Source organism: Bombina bombina, chromosome 7 (assembly GCF_027579735.1).
Source record: "Bombina bombina isolate aBomBom1 chromosome 7, aBomBom1.pri, whole genome shotgun sequence".
NCBI lineage: Eukaryota > Metazoa > Chordata > Amphibia > Anura > Bombinatoridae > Bombina > Bombina bombina.
In genome coordinates this window covers 598,178,581-598,198,464 of record NC_069505.1, presented here as the reverse complement: position 1 = coordinate 598,198,464, position 19,884 = coordinate 598,178,581, and the positions used below count along the sequence as shown (strand labels likewise).

General features: G+C 40.5%; 2 protein-coding genes across 2 annotated transcripts in view; one reads left to right on the top strand and one right to left on the bottom strand.

Moving 5' to 3' along the window:
• The window catches only part of LOC128636655 (zinc finger protein 17-like), a 51,116-nt gene extending 42,692 nt beyond the window's left edge, over positions 1-8,424 (bottom strand). The window contains exon 1 of the mRNA XM_053689647.1: positions 8,382-8,424. The gene's annotated coding sequence lies outside the window, so the exon portion shown is untranslated. The remainder of the gene's footprint in view (positions 1-8,381) is intronic.
• An 8,947-nt stretch (positions 8,425-17,371) lies between these two features.
• Positions 17,372-19,884, top strand: part of LOC128667191 (gastrula zinc finger protein XlCGF8.2DB) — a 40,519-nt gene continuing 38,006 nt past the window's right edge. Inside the window, exon 1 of the mRNA XM_053722120.1 lies at positions 17,372-19,157. The gene's annotated coding sequence lies outside the window, so the exon portion shown is untranslated. The remainder of the gene's footprint in view (positions 19,158-19,884) is intronic.

Genomic DNA, 19,884 nt, shown 5'->3' with positions numbered 1-19,884 from the left:
GTGAATAAAGACTATACTGTGAGATGCTGGATATAGATTTGTTGTTGCACACAGAGGGGAGAGCACATAACTGTAGTGAATACAGACTATACTGTGAGATGCTGGATATAGATTTTCTGTTGCACACAGAGGAGAGAGCACATAACTGTAGTGAATAAAGACTATACTGTGAGATGCTGGATATAGATTTGTTGTTGCACACAGAGGGGAGAGCACATAACTGTAGTGAATACAGACTATACTGTGAGATGCTGGATATAGATTTTCTGTTGCACACAGAGGAGAGAGCACATAACTGTAGTGAATAAAGCCTATACTGTAAGATGCTGGATATATATGTGTTGTGCACACAGAGGAGAGAGCACATAACTGTAGTGAATAAAGACTATACTGTAAGATGCTGGATATAGATTTGTTGTGAACACAGAGGATAGAGCACATAACTGTAGTGAATAAAGACTATACTGTGAGATGCTGGATATAGATTTGTTGTTGCACACACAGAGAGAGCACATAACCGTAGTGAATAAAGACTATACTGTGAGATGCTGGATATAGATTTGTTGTTGCACACAGAGGGGAGAGCACATAACTGTAGTGAATAAAGACTATACTGTGAGATGCTGGATATAGATTTGTTGTTGCACACAGAGGAGAGAGCACATAACTGTAGTGAATAAAGACTATACTGTGAGATGCTGGTTATAGATTTTCTGTTGCACACAGAGGGGAGAGCACATAACTGTAGTGAATAAAGACTGTTCTGTGAGATGCTGGATACAGATTTGTTGTGCACACAGAGGGGAGAGCACATAACTGTAGTGAATAAAGACTATACTGTGATATGCTGGATATAGATTGGCTGTTGCACACAGAGGAGAGAGCACATAACTGTAGTGAATAAAGACTATACTGTGAGATGCTGGATATAGATTTGCTGTTGCACACAGAGGAGAGAGCACATAACTGTAGTTAATAAAGACTATACTGCGAGATGCTGGTTATAGATTTTCTGTTGCACACAGAGGGGAGAGCACATAACTGTAGTGAATAAAGACTATACTGTGAGATGCTGGTTATAGATTTGTTGTGCACACAGAGGGGAGAGCACATAACTGTAGTGAATAAAGACTGTACTGTGAGATGCTGGATACAGATTTGTTGTTGCACACACAGAGAGAGCACATAACCGTAGTGAATAAAGACTATACTGTGAGATGCTGGATATAGATTTGTTGTTGCACACAGAGGGGAGAGCACATAACTGTTGTGAATAAAGACTGTACTGTGAGATGCTGGTTATAGATTTGTTGTTGCACACAGAGGGGAGAGCACATAACTGTAGTGAATAAAGACTATACTGTGAGATGCTGGATATAGATTTGTTGTTGCACACAGAGGGGAGAGCACATAACTGTAGTGAATAAAGACTATACTGTGAGATGCTGGTTATAGATTTGTTGTTGCACACAGAGGAGAGAGCACATAACTGTAGTTAATAAAGACTGTACTGTGAGATGCTGGATACAGATTTGTTGTGCACACAGAGGGGAGAGCACATAACAGTAGTGAATAAAGACTGTACTGTGAGATGCTGGATACAGATTTGTTGTGCACACAGAGGGGAGAGCACATAACTGTAGTGAATAAAGACTGTACTGTGAGATGCTGGATATAGATTTGTTGTTGCACACAGAGGGGAGAGCACATAACTGTAGTGAATAAAGACTATATTGTGAAATGCTGGATATAGATTTGTTGTTGCACACAGAGGAGAGAGCACATAACTGTAGTGAATAAACACTATACTGTGAGATGCTGGTTATAGATTGGCTGTTGCACACAGAGGGGAGAGCACATAACTGTAGTGAATAAAGACCATACTGTGAGATGCTGGATATAGATTTGTTGTTGCACACAGAGGGGAGAGCACATAATTGTAGTGAATAAAGACTATACTGTGAGATGCTGGATATAGATTTGTTGTTGCACACAGAGGGGAGAGCACATCACTGTAGTGAATACAGACTATACTGTGAGATGCTGGATATAGATTTTCTGTTGCACACAGAGGAGAGAGCACATAACTGTAGTGAATAAAGACTATACTGTGAGATGCTGGCTATAGATTTGTTGTTACACACAGAGGGGAGAGCACATAACTGTAGTGAATAAAGACTATACTGTGAGATGCTGGATATAGATTTTCTGTTGCACACAGAGGAGAGAGCACATAACTGTAGTGAATAAAGACTATACTGTGAGATGCTGGTTATAGATTTTCTGTTGCACACAGAGGGGAGAGCACATAACTGTAGTGAATAAAGACTGTTCTGTGAGATGCTGGATACAGATTTGTTGTGCACACAGAGGGGAGAGCACATAACTGAAGTGAATAAAGACTATACTGTGATATGCTGGATATAGATTTGCTGTTGCACACAGAGGAGAGAGCACATAACTGTAGTGAATAAAGACTATACTTCGAGATGCTGGTTATAGATTTTCTGTTGCACACAGAGGGGAGAGCACATAACTGTAGTGAATAAAGACTATACTGTGAGATGCTGGTTATAGATTTGTTGTGCACACAGAGGGGAGAGCACATAACTGTAGTGAATAAAGACTGTACTGTGAGATGCTGGATACAGATTTGTTGTGCACACAGAGGGGAGAGCACATAACAGTAGTGAATAAAGACTGTACTGTGAGATGCTGGATATAGATTTGTTGTTGCACACAGAGGGGAGAGCACATAACTGTTGTGAATAAAGACTATACTGTGAAATGCTGGATATAGATTTGTTGTTGCACACAGAGGAGAGAGCACATAACTGTAGTGAATAAACACTATACTGTGAGATGCTGGTTATAGATTGGCTGTTGCACACAGAGGGGAGAGCACATAACTGTAGTGAATAAAGACTATACTGTGAGATGCTGGATATAGATTTGTTGTTGCACACAGAGGGGAGAGCACATAACTGTAGTGAATACAGACTATACTGTGAGATGCTGGATATAGATTTTCTGTTGCACACAGAGGAGAGAGCACATAACTGTAGTGAATAAAGACTATACTGTGAGATGCTGGATATAGATTTGTTGTTGCACACAGAGGGGAGAGCACATAACTGTAGTGAATACAGACTATACTGTGAGATGCTGGATATAGATTTTCTGTTGCACACAGAGGAGAGAGCACATAACTGTAGTGAATAAAGACTATACTGTGAGATGCTGGATATAGATTTGTTGTTGCACACAGAGGAGAGAGCACATAACTGTAGTGAATAAAGCCTATACTGTAAGATGCTGGTTATAGATTTGTTGTGCACACAGAGGGGAGAGCACATAACTGTAGTGAATAAAGACTGTACTGTGAGATGCTGGATACAGATTTGTTGTTGCACACACAGAGAGAGCACATAACCGTAGTGAATAAAGACTATACTGTGAGATGCTGGATATAGATTTTCTGTTGCACACAGAGGAGAGAGCACATAACTGTAGTGAATAAAGCCTATACTGTAAGATGCTGGATATATATGTGTTGTGCACACAGAGGAGAGAGCACATAACTGTAGTGAATAAAGACTATACTGTAAGATGCTGGATATAGATTTGTTGTGCACACAGAGGAGAGAGCACATAACTGTAGTGAATAAAGACTATACTGTAAGATGCTGGATATAGATTTGTTGTTGCACACAGAGGGGAGAGCACATAACTGTAGTGAATAAAGACTATACTGTGAGATGCTGGATATAGATTTGTTGTTGCACACAGAGGAGAGAGCACATAACTAGTGAATAAAGACTATACTGTGAGATGCTGGTTATAGATTTTCTGTTGCACACAGAGGGGAGAGCACATAACTGTAGTGAATAAAGACTGTTCTGTGAGATGCTGGATACAGATTTGTTGTGCACACAGAGGGGAGAGCACATAACTGTAGTGAATAAAGACTATACTGTGATATGCTGGATATAGATTTGCTGTTGCACACAGAGGAGAGAGCACATAACTGTAGTGAATAAAGACTATACTGCGAGATGCTGGTTATAGATTTTCTGTTGCACACAGAGGGGAGAGCACATAACTGTAGTGAATAAAGACTATACTGTGAGATGCTGGTTATAGATTTGTTGTGCACACAGAGGGGAGAGCACATAACTGTAGTGAATAAAGACTGTACTGTGAGATGCTGGATACAGATTTGTTGTGCACACAGAGGGGAGAGCACATAACTGTAGTGAATAAAGACTGTACTGTGAGATGCTGGATATAGATTTGTTGTTGCACACAGAGGGGAGAGCACATAACTGTAGTGAATAAAGACTATACTGTGAAATGCTGGATATAGATTTGTTGTTGCACACAGAGGAGAGAGCACATAACTGTAGTGAATAAACACTATACTGTGAGATGCTGGTTATAGATTGGCTGTTGCACACAGAGGGGAGAGCACATAACTGTAGTGAATAAAGACTATACTGTGAGATGCTGGATATAGATTTGTTGTTGCACACAGAGGGGAGAGCACATAACTTTAGTGAATAAAGACTATACTGTGAGATGGTGGATATAGATTTGTTGTTGCACACAGAGGAGAGAGCACATAACTGTAGTGAATAAAGACTATACTGTGAGATGCTGGATATAGATTTGTTGTTGCACACAGAGGAGAGAGCACATAACTGTAGTGAATAAAGACTATACTGTGAGATGCTGGCTATACATTTTCTGTTGCACACAGAGGGGAGAGCACATAACTGTAGTGAATAAAGACTGTTCTGTGAGATGCTGGATACAGATTTGTTGTGCACACAGAGGGGAGAGCACATAACTGTAGTGAATAAAGACCATACTGTGAGATGCTGGATATAGATTTGTTGTTGCAAACAGAGGGGAGAGCACATAACTGTAGTGAATAAAGACTATACTGTGAGATGCTGGATATAGATTTGTTGTTGCACACAGAAGGGAGAGCACATAACTGTAGTGAATAAAGACTATACTGTGAGATGCTGGATATAGATTTGTTGTTGCACACAGAGGAGAGAGCACATAACTGTAGTGAATAAAGACTATACTGTGAGATGCTGGATATAGATTTGTTGTTGCACACAGAGGAGAGAGCACATAACTGTAGTGAATAAAGACTATACTGTGAGATGCTGGCTATACATTTTCTGTTGCACACAGAGGGGAGAGCACATAACTGTAGTGAATAAAGACTGTTCTGTGAGATGCTGGATACAGATTTGTTGTGCACACAGAGGGGAGAGCACATAACTGTAGTGAATAAAGACTGTTCTGTGAGATGCTGGATACAGATTTGTTGTGCACACAGAGGGGAGAGCACATAACTGTAGTGAATAAAGACTGTTCTGTGAGATGCTGGATACAGATTTGTTGTGCACACAGAGGGGAGAGCACATAACTGTAGTGAATAAAGACTATACTGTGAGATGCTGGATATAGATTTGTTGTTGCACACAGAGGAGAGAGCACATAACTGTAGTGAATAAAGACTATACTGTGAGATGCTGGTTATAGATTTTCTGTTGCACACAGAGGGGAGAGCACATAACTGTAGTGAATAAAGACTGTTCTGTGAGATGCTGGATACAGATTTGTTGTTGCACACAGGGGGAGAGCACATAACTGTAGTGAATAAAGACTGTTCTGTGAGATGCTGGATACAGATTTGTTGTGCACACAGAGGGGAGAGCACATAACTGTAGTGAATAAAGACTGTTCTGTGAGATGCTGGATACAGATTTGTTGTGCACACAGAGGGGAGAGCACATAACTGTAGTGAATAAAGACTATACTGCGAGATGCTGGTTATAGATTTTCTGTTGCACACAGAGGGGAGAGCACATAACTGTAGTGAATAAAGACTATACTGTGAGATGCTGGTTATAGATTTGTTGTGCACACAGAGGGGAGAGCACATAACTGTAGTGAATAAAGACTGTTCTGTGAGATGCTGGATACAGATTTGTTGTGCACACAGAGGGGAGAGCACATAACTGTAGTGAATAAAGACTATACTGCGAGATGCTGGTTATAGATTTTCTGTTGCACACAGAGGGGAGAGCACATAACTGTAGTGAATAAAGACTATACTGTGAGATGCTGGTTATAGATTTGTTGTGCACACAGAGGGGAGAGCACATAACTGTAGTGAATAAAGACTGTACTGTGAGATGCTGGATATAGATTTGTTGTTGCACACAGAGGGGAGAGCACATAACTGTAGTGAATAAAGACTATACTGTGAAATGCTGGATATAGATTTGTTGTTGCACACAGAGGAGAGAGCACATAACTGTAGTGAATAAACACTATACTGTGAGATGCTGGTTATAGATTGGCTGTTGCACACAGAGGGGAGAGCACATAACTGTAGTGAATAAAGACCATACTGTGAGATGCTGGATATAGATTTGTTGTTGCACACAGAGGAGAGAGCACATAACTGTAGTGAATAAAGACTATACTGTGAGATGCTGGCTATACATTTTCTGTTGCACACAGAGGGGAGAGCACATAACTGTTGTGAATAAAGACTATACTGTGAGATGCTGGATATAGATTTGTTGTTGTACACAAAGGGGAGAGCACATAACTGTAGTGAATAAAGACTATACTGTGAGATGCTGGCTATAAATTTTCTGTTGCACACAGAGAGGAGAGCACATAACTGTTGTGAATAAAGACTATACTGTGAGATGCTGGATATAGATTTTCTGTTGCACACAGAGGGGAGAGCACATAAATGTAGTGAATAAAGACTATACTGTGAGATGCTGGATATAGATTTGTTGTTGCACACAGAGGGGAGAGCACATAACTGTAGTGAATAAAGACTATAATGTGAGATGCTCGATATAGATTTGTTGTTGCACACAGAGGGGAGAGCACATAACTGTAGTGAATAAAGACTATACTGTGAGATGCTGGCTATAGATTTTCTGTTGCACACAGAGGGGAGAGCACATAACTGTTGTGAATAAAGACTATACTGTGAGATGCTGGTTATAGATTTGTTGTTGCACACAAAGGGGAGAGCACATAACTGTAGTGAATAAAGACTATACTGTGAGATGCTGGATATAGAATTTCTGTTGCACACAGAGGAGAGAGCACATAACTGTAGTGAATAAAGCCTATACTGTAAGATGCTGGATATATATGTGTTGTGCACACAGAGGAGAGAGCACATAACTGTAGTGAATAAAGACTATACTGTAAGATGCTGGATATAGATTTGTTGTGCACACAGAGGAGAGAGCACATAACTGTTGTGAATAAAGACTATACTGTGAGATGCTGGATATAGATTTTCTGTTGCACACAGAGGGGAGAGCACATAAATGTAGTGAATAAAGACTATACTGTGAGATGCTGGATATAGATTTGTTGTTGCACACAGAGGGGAGAGCACATAACTGTAGTGAATAAAGACTATACTGTGAGATGCTGGCTATAGATTTTCTGTTGCACACAGAGGGGAGAGCACATAACTGTAGTGAATAAAGACTATAATGTGAGATGCTCGATATAGATTTGTTGTTGCACACAGAGGGGAGAGCACATAACTGTAGTGAATAAAGACTATACTGTGAGATGCTGGCTATAGATTTTCTGTTGCACACAGAGGGGAGAGCACATAACTGTTGTGAATAAAGACTATACTGTGAGATGCTGGTTATAGATTTGTTGTTGCACACAGAGGGGAGAGCACATAACTGTTGTGAATAAAGACTATACTGTGAGATGCTGGTTATAGATTTGTTGTTGCACACAAAGGGGAGAGCACATAACTGTAGTGAATAAAGACTATACTGTGAGATGCTGGCTATAGATTTTCTGTTGCACACAGAGGGGAGAGCACATAACTGTTGTGAATAAAGACTATACTGTTAGATGCTGGATATAGATTTGTTGTTGCACACAGAAGGGAGAGCACATAACTGTAGTGAATAAAGACTATACTGTTAGATGCTGGATATAGATTTGTTGTTGCACACAGAAGGGAGAGCACATAACTGTAGTGAATAAAGACTATACTGTTAGATGCTGGATATAGATTTGTTGTTGCACACAGAAGGGAGAGCACATAACTGTAGTGAATAAAGACTATACTGTTAGATGCTGGATATAGATTGGCTGTTACACACAGAGGAGAGAGCACATAACTGCTTCTGGCTTGTAGATATGTTTATGCTTACAGAGGCAAAAGCACACAAGTTTAGTGAATGCAGACCATGGTGCAAGCTGCAGAGAGAGACATTAACAGTTAATACCTCACTACAACCTCAGGTGACTGAGCACCAGATCACATATATACAGAAATACAGACCCACCTGAATACTCTGTCCAGTATGATCGATGTATGTGGTACTGAAACAGGAACTATCCATAAAACAACTACAATACCCAAAATGCATAGCATGTGATGTCATATGCAAGAGCTTATAGATAAAAAGGGGTGGAGTTTTTCTACGGCATTAGACAAGGGTTTTTTTATGTTATTTTTTTATTTTTTATAATTTTGTAACTTTTTGTCAGTTGATGGTCAAATCAATAAACAATTATATAATGTAATTTGTTTTAATAACAATTATAATGATTAACAAGGGCAACATATTATCATTTAATAATGTAACATATTATATAACAAAAAATAATGCAAAACCCAAATAAACGCAAAAAATAATTAGATAGGTGAATGAATATTCAGCATTTTATATTAAACACATTAAATAATTAGCCATTAAAACATTTTTAAATCATGCTTTAACTGAAATATATTTTGATTATGGTGACAACCACAGGAAAGCAGATAGATATATAATTTCAATAATATATATTAAGTATAACGTAATAGTACACACATGCAAATAGTTGTAATGTTATTGGTTTAATTACTTATAGTTATGATGTAACAGTAAATGTGATTGGTTTAATTACTTATAGTTATGATGTAACAGTAAATGTGATTGGTTTAATTACTTATATTTATGATGTAACAGTAAATGTGATTGGTTTAATTACTTATAGTTATGATGTAACAGTAAATGAGATTGGTTTAATTATTTAAAAAATATTTTTAATGTGTGAAATATTTGTATGTTGATTTTGACTGTGGATATAATTTATCTTTTTAATTTTCCTTTTTGTTTTTACAGATAAGACATGGCTGAACTTAGTGATGTACTTTTTTTTCACTCATAGGGGCCAATTTATCAAGGGCCGAATGGCCCCTCCGTGCGAGCCTTCAGGCTCGCTGGAAACAGCAGTTATGGAGGAGCGGTCTTAAGAACGCTGCTCCATAACTGGTCCGCCGCCTCTGAGGCTGCCGACATCAATCCGCCCAATCGTGTATGATCAGGTTGATTGACAGGGGGTGGCATTGCACAAGCAGTTCACTAGAACTGCTTGTGCAATTTTAAATGCTGACAGCGTATGCTGTAGGCATTCAGCAATGTTTGACGGACATGATACGTTACAGGCTATCATGTACCCCAGAATATGATAAATCGGCCCCATTGGATGAGTCTGAGAAGGAGGTGTGGTAAATTTTTTGACTCAAGCACAGTCAAGCGTTACACCAGGTGGTTTGAAGAGATTTTCGGCTAGATTACGAGTTTTGCGGTACAGCTTTTAGCGATGAAAAATTGGCCATTACGCTGCAATGGCCAGGAACGCATTACAATTCGCGGCGGTATAGCTATACTGCAAAATATTTAGCTTTTAATGCTACGTCCATTCCGTGTGGGATTTCCATAGCACCGGTATTACAGGTTGTGTGTTCTGGCTAAAATGCTTACCCCAATCTGAGAGTAGTTATGGATTTTGTGTAACAAAAATGCTTCACAAAACTCATAACTAAAATGTTACAAAGTACACTAACACCCATAAACTACCTATTAACCCCTAAACCGCTGCTCTCCTGCATCGTAAATATTATATTAAACCTATTAACCCCTAATCTTCTACCCACCTACATCGCGACTATTAAATAAAGTTATTAATCCCTAATCTGCCGCCACCCACATCGCCAACACTATTTAAATATATTAACCACTAAATCTCCGGCCTCTCACATCGCCGCCACTAAATAAACCTATAAACCCCTAAACCGCCGGCCCCCACATCGCAAAGCACTAAATGAAACTATTAACCCCTAAAAATACCCCCCCTCCTAACTTTAAATTAAAATGACAATATAACTATCATTAAAAAAATAAAAACTTACCTGTGAAATAAAAATAAACCTAACATTAAACTATAAATAAACCTAACATAACTATTCTAACAAAATAAAAAAAATACCAATTATAAATCCTAAATTACAAATTTTTAAAAAAACTAATCCTATGAACAAATTAAAATAAAAAACCTAACATTACAAAAAAATAAACACTAAAATTATGAAAAATAAAAAACACTAAGATTACAAAAAATAATAAAACGAAATTATCAAAAATAAAAACAATTACACCTAATCTAATAGCCTTATAAAAAAGCCTCCCAAAATAAAAACACCCCCTAGCCTACTATAAACTACCAATAGCTCTTAAAAGGGCCATTTGTAGGGCATTGCCCTAAGTTAAACAGCTCTTTTACCTGGAAAAAAATACAAAGCCCCCCCAACAGTAAAACCTACCACCCAACCAACCCCCCAAAATAAAAAAAACCTAACACTAACCCCAGAATATCTACTCACGGTTCCTGAAGTCTGGACATCCCTCTCCATCCAGGCGGTGAGAAGTCTTCATCCATGCAGCAACATCTTCATCCATCCCGAGGGCGTCTTCTATCTTTATCCCAGCGGCGCTGAGCAGAGCTTTCCTGGAAACTGATGTCATCCTGCGCGGAGCATCCTCTTCATACGGTTACAACCGTACACTGACGCTTCAATGCAAGGTACCCGTTTCAAAATGGCGTACCTTGTATTCCTATTGGCTGATTTGATTCTTCAAATTCAAATCAGCAATAGGATGAGAGTTACTGAAATCCTATTGGCTGATTTGAACAGCCAATAGGATTTCTAATGAAATCCTATTGACAATTTGAATTTGAAGAATCAAATCAGGCAATAGCAATGCAAGGTACGCCATTTTGAAACGGGTACCTTGCATTGACGCTTAAGTGTACGGCAGCGACCGTATGAAGAGGACGCTCCGTGCAGGATGGCATCGGCTTCTAGGATAGCTACACTCCACGCCGCCGGGACAAAAATAGAAGATGCCGCCAGGATGGATGAAGATGTCGCCCCACCTGGATGAAGACTTCTCGCCGACTGGATGGAGAGGGATGTCCGGACTTCAGTAACCATGAGTAGATATTCTGGGGTTAGTGTTAGTTTTTTTTATTGTTTGGGGTTTTTTTCAGGTTAGGGTTTTGGGCAAATTGTAAAAGAGCTGAATGCACTTTTAAGGACAGTGCAAAAGAGCTGAATGCCCTTTTAAGGGCAATGCCCATACAAATACCCCTTTAGGGGCAATGGGTAGCTTAGGTTGTTTTTAGAGTTAGGTTTTTTATTTTGGGGTTGGTTGGGTGGTGGGTTTTACTGTTGGGGAGACTTGCATTTTTTCCAGGTAAAAGAGCTGTTTAACTTAGGGCAATGTCATACAAAAGGACCTTTTAAGGGCTATTGGTAGTATATTGTAGGCTAGGGGGTGTTTTTATTTTGGGGGACTTTTTTATAGGGCTATTAGATTAGGTGTAATTGTTTTTATCTTTGATAATTTAGTTTATTATTTTTTGTAATCTTAGTGTTTTTTATTTTTCGTAATTTTAGTGTTTATTTTTTCTTGTAATGTTAGATTTTTTTTTTAAAAAAATGTAGGATTAGTTTTTTTTAAATTTGTAATTTAGGATTTTTAATTGGTAGTTTATTTTTTAATTTTATTAGAACAGTAAGTTTAGTTTAATTTATAGTTTGATGTTAGGTTTATTTTTATTTAACAGGTAAGATTTTTTTTTAAAGATAGTTATATTGTAATTTTAATTTAACCCCTTAACGACCAAGAACGTACAGGGTACATCCTACAAAAAATATCACTTAATGACCAAGGACGTACCCTGAACGCCCTCAGGGTTTTAAAGTGCTGGAAGCGACATTTAATTTTTGCATTAGTCTCTTTAAGCAATTGCAGCTAATGGAAACAGAGTACAATGCTAGCCCAAAGTCAGATTTGCAGCAAATTTGTTTTCAATGCTACCTGGTGCCATAGGTTTGCAGAGATCACTACAGTCCCACAATTTGTCACAGTTTGTCAGCTCTGCCCACTGTCTTCCTCCTGATTAGCCTATCCCTGCCCAATTCTGACAAACTCCTCCCCCATCTCCGCATACTCCCTACCTAATCCCACTCCCAGAGTTGCTATGACGTTACTCCAACCTGGATGCCCCTGTGTAAGCCACCGGCCTTCCTACATAATCAGTTGTGTAAGTAAGCTGTTTACTTTTTAGCTCCTTCAGACCGTGTGAAAGCACCAGGACTTTGTGTGTAATATCAGCCTAACAGTTTATGTAACACATTTTAAAAAAAACAGTTACATCACTGATGTGCAAAAGTGCACCGCTTCTGTCACAGGATGCAGCAATACGTGCGTACCAAGATGGCGGTGACGAGTATAAAGATGCAGAGCTTTACCAACTAAAGTAAAATAAGAGATCGGCTTTAAAATCACATGAAACCCAAACATTTATTTTCACAATTCAGATAGAGCATACAATTTAAAAAAAGTTTCCTATTGACTTCTATTATCAAATTCACATTGTTCTCATGTTATTCTTTGTTGAAAAGAATTATGTAGCACAATATACTGAACTGTATAGAAGATCCTAAATCAGTAATATTATCCTGACCATATTGCTACTTCAAAAAAAGGGACACATATGAAAACAGCCCTGACAAATGTTTTTTTCATATATGTCCCTTTTTAAAGTGGCAATATGGTCACCCTAAGCATGCTACACGTGCACACTCCTGAGCCCCTTTCAGCCTACCTAGGTTTAACCTACAACAAAGCACCAGGAGAACAAAGCTGGGTAAAATCTGAGTTTAGGTGTGCACGGTGTGAGCTGGTCCTTTAACTCTGTCTGTGTATGGGGCAAGTTGTCCTTTTAAAGACTGTGAGTGCAGTGTGTGTTTGCGCACGTGCCCCTTTAAGATACAGCATCCCTTTAAGGCTGTGTGCATTGCGTGTGGATACATACTATCGACCCCTTTAAAACTGTGTGCGTTTACCCACTAAAGGATGTGTGTGCCTGCCCCTTTAAGGCTCTGTGAGCAGGTGTCGAGCTGCCCTTAAAGGTTGCGCTGCATGAACATTACTGTGATCTGTCACTTTAAGACTGCATAGGTGCCAAGCTGCCCTTTACAGTTGGGCTGCGAGAACATTACTGTGATATGTCCCTTTAAGAGTGTGCACGCCGGTGCCAAGCTGACCTTTAAGGTTGTGCTGCATGAAAATTACTGCAATCTGTCCCTTTAATGCTATGTGCTTGTGATGTAAGTTGTCCCTTTAACCTTTTAAAGCCGTTATGACGTTCTATTCCGTCATAATTAGACTGGGCTTTAAAGCCGTTATGACGGAATAGAACGTCATAACTAACGGCTGTCCTGAAGCCTTCTGTGCAGTCAGGACTTGATCGTGGTCTTGGGGGCGTTCCTAGGGTTGTAGGGACGCCCCCCAGACGCGATTCAATAATTGAAATCTCGCGATCGTGTGGTTTAAATTTGTCTACATCAGAACAGTTGTTCCGATGTAGGCACTTTAGCCCAGACTCGAAAGGGTTAAAGGCTGTAAGTGCTCTGTGTGTTTGTGTGCGTGCACCTGCCACAGTCCTGTTAAGACAGAGCATCCCTTTAAGGCTGTGTGCATCATGTGTTGATGCATACTATTGCTCCCTTTAAAACGTATCATCTGTCCCTTTAAGACTGTGTGCGCAATTGTCCAGCTGCCCTTTAAGGTTGCATTGTGTGAACATTACTGTGATCTGTCCCTTTAAGACGGTGTGTGTGTGGTGCTAGTTGACCATTTAAAGGCTGTGTGGGTTTTTGCCTGTCTCTTTAAGACTGTGTGACCATGTGCTACACTGCCCTTTAAGGCTGTGCTGTGTGATCATTATTTCCTCAGCAGTTTGTACAGTGGGTACTGACAGGGCTGCTGTAAGTGTCTGTGTACAGTGGGTACTGACAGGGCTGCTGTAAGTGTCTGTGTACAGTGGGTACTGACAGGGCTGCTGTAAGTGTCTGTGTACAGTGGGTACTGACAGGGCTGCTGTAAGTGTCTGTGTACAGCAGGTACTGACAGGGCTGCTTTAGTGTCTGTGTACAGTAGGTACTGATAGCTCTGCTTCAGTGTCTGTGTACAGTAGGTACTGAGAGTGCTGCTGTAAGTGTCTGTGTACAGTGGGTACTGACAGGGCTGCTGTAAGTGTCTGTGTACAGTGGGTACTGACAGGGCTGCTGTAAGTGTCTGTGTACAGTAAACAGTTACAAATGTATAAAAGCTGTAGGCTGAGGGTTTGATACAATGTATCCATATAGGTGAGCAGAGCTGGCTGGCTGTGGAAAGTCTATGGGGAAAACAGATACTTTACACCCCGAAATATGGCTCCCCTTTTTGTTCCTGGAGACACAAACACTGCAGTATTGTTGTTAGCCCTCATCTGAACCCCCACCCCAATTTTTGAAGTAAAATAATGCAATATGGCCGAGAAAATAATTTAGAACGCTTAACTAAGATTTTACTAGGGTGACCAAATTGCCACTTTAACCCCTTAAGGACACGGCCATTTTTAAATTTCTTTCCCTTAAGGACCAGGGCTATTTTTACATTTCTGCGGTGTTTGTGTTTAGCTGTAATTTTCCTCTTACTCGTTTACTGTACCCACACATATTATATACCGTTTTTCTCGCCACTAAATGGACTTTCTAAAGATACCATTATTTTCATCATATCTTATAATTTACTATTAAAAATATTATAAAATATGAGGAAAAAATGGAAAAAAACACACTTTTTCTAACTTTGACCCCCAAAATCTGTTACACATCTACAACCACCAAAAAACAACCATGCTAAATAGTTTCTAAAATTTGTCCTGAGTTTAGAAATACCCAATGTTTACATATTCTTTGCTTTTTTTGCAAGTTATAGGGCCATAAATACAAGTAGCACTTTGCTATTTCAAAACCACTTTTTTTCAAAATGAGCGCTAGTTACATTGGAACCCTGATATCTGTCAGGAATACCTAAATATCCCTTGACATGTATATATTTTTTTTTAGAAGACATCCCAAAGTATTGATCTAGGCCCATTTTGGTATATTTCATGCCACCATTTCACCGCCAAATGCGATCAAATAAAAAAAAATGTTCACTTTTTCACAAACTTTAGGTTTCTCACAGAAATTATTTACAAACAACTTGTGCAATTATGGCATAAATGGTTGTAAGTGCTTCTCTGGGATCCCCTTTGTTCAGAAATAGCAGACTTATATGGCTTTGGCGTTGCTTTTTGGTAATTAGAAGGCTGCTAAATGCCACTGCGCGCCACACGTGTTTTATGCCCAGCAGTGAAGGGGTTAATTAGGGAGCATGTAGGGAGCTTGTAGAGTTAATTTTAGCTTTAGTGTAGTGTAGTAGACAACCCAAAGTATTGATCTAGGCCCATTTTGGTAAATTTAATGCCACCATTTCACCGCCAAATGCGATCAAATTAAAAAAAAAACGTAATTTTTTTCGCAATTTTAGGTTTCTCACTGAAATTATTTACAAACAGCTTGTGCAATTATAGCACAAATGGTTGTAAATGCTTCTCTGGTATCCCCTTTGTTCAGAAATAGCAGACATATATGTCTTTGGCAATGCTTTTTGGTAATTAGAAGGCTGCTAAATGCCGCTGCACATCACACGTGTATTATGGCTAGCAGTGAAGGGGTTAATTAGGGATCTTGTAGGGAGCTTGCAGGGTTAATTTTAGCTTTAGTGTAGAGATCAGCCTCCCACCTGACACATCAGACCCACTGATCCCTCCCAAACAGCTCTCTTCCCTCCCCCACCCCACAATTGTCCCCGCCATCTTAAGTACTGGCAGAAAGTCTGCCAGTACTAAAATAAAAGGTATCTTTTTTTTTTTTCTTTTTTTTTTTGGGAGCATATTTACATATGCTGCTGTGTAGGATCCCTCTTAGCCCCAAACCTCCCTGATCCCCCCCCAAACAGCTCTCTAACCCTCCCCCTCTACATTATTGGGAGCCATCTTGGGTACTGGCAGCTGTCTGCCAGTACCCAGTTTACAAAAAAAATATATTTTTTTTTAAAGTATATTTTTTAATTTTTCCCCACTTTTCTGTAGTGTAGCTTCCCCCCCCAAGACTAAACCCCCACCCCCTCCCAGATCCCTTCGATTAACATATTTATCCCCCCTCTCTCCCTCTAAATATAAACCACTGTTCCATAGTGTAACGGTTCCCACCCGCTCCCTCCCCGTGCACGCGCCCGCCCGCCTCCCCTGTGCACGCGCGCGCGTCCGTGCGCGCCCCCCAGCAATCCCGCCCACGATCCCGCCCACCGGTCATCATCGATCGCCGCCCACCCGCCTCCCACGTCTGCTCCCACCCACCAACGATCGCGGCATCGATGTCCGGTGCAGAGAGGGCCACAGAGTGGCTCTCTCTGCATCGGATGGGGAAAAATGTTATTGCAGTGATGCCTCGATATCGAGGCATCACTACAATAACCGGAAAGCGGCTGGAAGCGATCAGGATCGCTTCCAGCCGCTTTCAACCCCAACGTCGTACAGGGTACGTCGCTGGTCTTTAAAGACCAGTTTGTGCAAGACGTACCCTGTACGACGCGTGTCGTTAAGGGGTTAAAAAGGAACACATATGAAAAATACATGTGTCAGGGCAGTTTTCGTGGCTGTTTAAAGAAATGTTTTTTATAAGAACCCTGACATATGTATTTTTCATATGTGTCCCGTTTTAAAGCGGCAATTTGGTCACCCTTCCCCAAGCAGGTTTAATAATCGAATTAAATTGGAGAGTTGTTTAAAACAGCATGCTCTGTCTGAATCATGACAATTTAATGTTCACTGTACCTTTAAAGCTGACAGTCTGAGATAGATATTTATCCTTCTGCTGCTGTGGAAAATCCACTTATACCCTGGCACTGAATGGGTTAAAGGGAGGCCTGACTATGCACCATAACGGCATTGTATGTCAAACAAAACTCCACCCCTTTTCAGCTATTAGGCTCATACTTATGACATCAGCTGCAATGCATATTGGTAATTGTAGTTTTCTGGTTATTTCCTGGTTCAGCTACAATGGATGGAGCCGAGTCTGTATATGCTCTCTTCTCTGTGCAAACAAGAGTACATCTACAAGCCAGCAACTGATTCACTAACATTGTGTGTTTTCTCATCTGCAAGGAACAGCATATCAACAAGTCAGCAGACAGAGCACCAGCAGTTTACAGCTCAGCATCTATTACCTAATGTGTGCGCTCTCCCTCTTCAATCAGCAAAGAACCTGCAGGCCAGCAGTTTACAGCTCAGCATCTATTCACTGTGTGTGCTCTCTCTCCTCAATTAGCAACACACCTGCAGACCAGCAGTTTACAGCTCAGCATCTATTCACTAATGTGTGTGCTCTCTCTCCTCAATTAGCAACACACCTGCAGGCCAGCAGTTTACAGCTCAGTATCCATTCACTAATGTGTGTGCTCTCTCTCCTCAATTAGCAACGCACCTGCAGGCCAGCAGTTTACAGCTCAGCATCTATTCACTAATGTGTGTGCTCTCTCTCCTCAATTAGCAACACACCTGCAGGCCAGCAGTTTACAGCTCAGCATCTATTCACTAATGTGTGTGCTCTCTCTCCTCAATTAGCAACAAACCTGCAGACCAGCAGTTTACAGCTCAGCATCTATTACCTAATGTGTGCGCTCTCCCTCTTCAATCAGCAAAGAACCTGCAGGCCAGCAGTTTACAGCTCAGCATCTATTCACTAATGTGTGTGCTCTCTCTCCTCAATTAGCAACACACCTGCAGGCCAGCAGTTTACAGCTCAGCATCTATTCACTAATGTGTGTGCTCTCCTCAATTAGCAACACACCTGCAGACCAGCAGTTTACAGCTCAGCATCTATTCACTAATGTGTGTGCTCTCTCTCCTCAATTAGCAACACACCTGCAGGCTAGCAGTTTACAGCTCAGCATCTATTCACTAATGTGTGTGCTCTCTCTCCTCAATTAGCAACACACCTGCAGGCCAGCAGTTTACAGATCTGCATCTATTCACTAATGTGTGTGCTCTCTCTCCTCAATTAGCAACACACCTGCAGACCAGCAGTTTACAGCTCAGCATCTATTCACTAATATGTGTGCTCTCAGCAATCAGCGATAAACCTACAGACCATCAGTTTACACCACAGCCTCTATTCACTAATGTGTGTGCTGTCTCTCCACAATCAGCAACACATCTGCAGACCAGGAGCTTAAATGACAGATTCTATTGACTAATGTGTGTGCTCTCTCTGTGCAATCAGCAACAGATCTGCAGACCAGCAGTTTACAACTCAGGATCTATTCACTAATGTGTGTGCTCTCTCTCTGCAATCAGCAACAGATCTGCAGACCAGCAGTTTACAGCTCAGCATCTATTCACTAATATGTGTGCTCTCTCTCCGCAATCAGCAATAAACCTGCAGACCATCAGTTTACACCACAGCCTCTATTCACTAATGTGTGTGCTGTCTCTCCATAATCAGCAACACATCTGCAGACAAGCAGCTTAAAGGACAGCTTCTATTCAGACCAGCAGTTTACAGCTCAGCATCTATTCACTACACTGTTCTCTCCACACTCTGCCAGCAACAACAGATCTACACTCCAGCTGTTCACAGCCCTTATTCACCAATATTAAGTGTGTTTCCCGCTGCAAACCTTTAATCTACAAGTCAGCAGCTCTCAGCACAGCTTCAGTTCACTAAGGTTTGTGCTCTCTCTCTGCAAGCAACAACACATTTATAAGCCCTAAGCTTACAGCACAGCCCATTTTCACTAAGCTTGTGTGCTCTCTTTTCTGCAAGCAGCAAGAATTCTACAAGACAGGTAAAAAATGTAACTTATTAAGTGTGTGTGTGCAGCAATAAGAGTGTATGTGCCGCTATAAGAGTGTATGTGCCGCTATAAGAGTGTATGTGCCGCTATAAGAGTGTATGTGCCGCTATAAGAGTGTATGTGCCGCTATAAGAGTGTATGTGCCGCTATAAGAGTGTATGTGCCGCTATAAGAGTGTATGTGCAGCTATAAGTGTGTATGTGCAGCTATATGTGTGTGTGTCTGTGTGTAGCTATATGTGTGTGTGTAGCTATATGTGTGTGTGCAGCTATATGTGTGTGTGCAGCTATACGTGTGTATATGCAGCTATAAGTATGTATGTGTAGCTATATGTGTGTGTAGCTATAAATGTGTGTGTGTGTGAAGCTATAAGAGTGTGTGCAGCTATAAGTGTGTATGTGCAGCTATATGTGTGTGTGTGTAGCTATATGTGTGTGTGCAGCTATAAATGTGTGTGTGTGTGCAGCTATAAGAGAGTGTGTGTGCAGCTATAAATGTGTGTGTGTGTGTGTAGCTATATGTGTGTGTGCAGCTATAAATGTGTGTGTAGCTATAAGAGAGTGTGTGTGCAGCTATAAATGTGTGTGTGTGTGTGTATGTGCAGCTATAAGAGTGTATGTTGACCTATAAGAGTGTGTTTGCAACTATAAGTGTGTGTGTGTGCAGCTATAAGAGTGTATGTGCAGCTATAAGTGTGTATGTGTGTGCAGCTATAAGA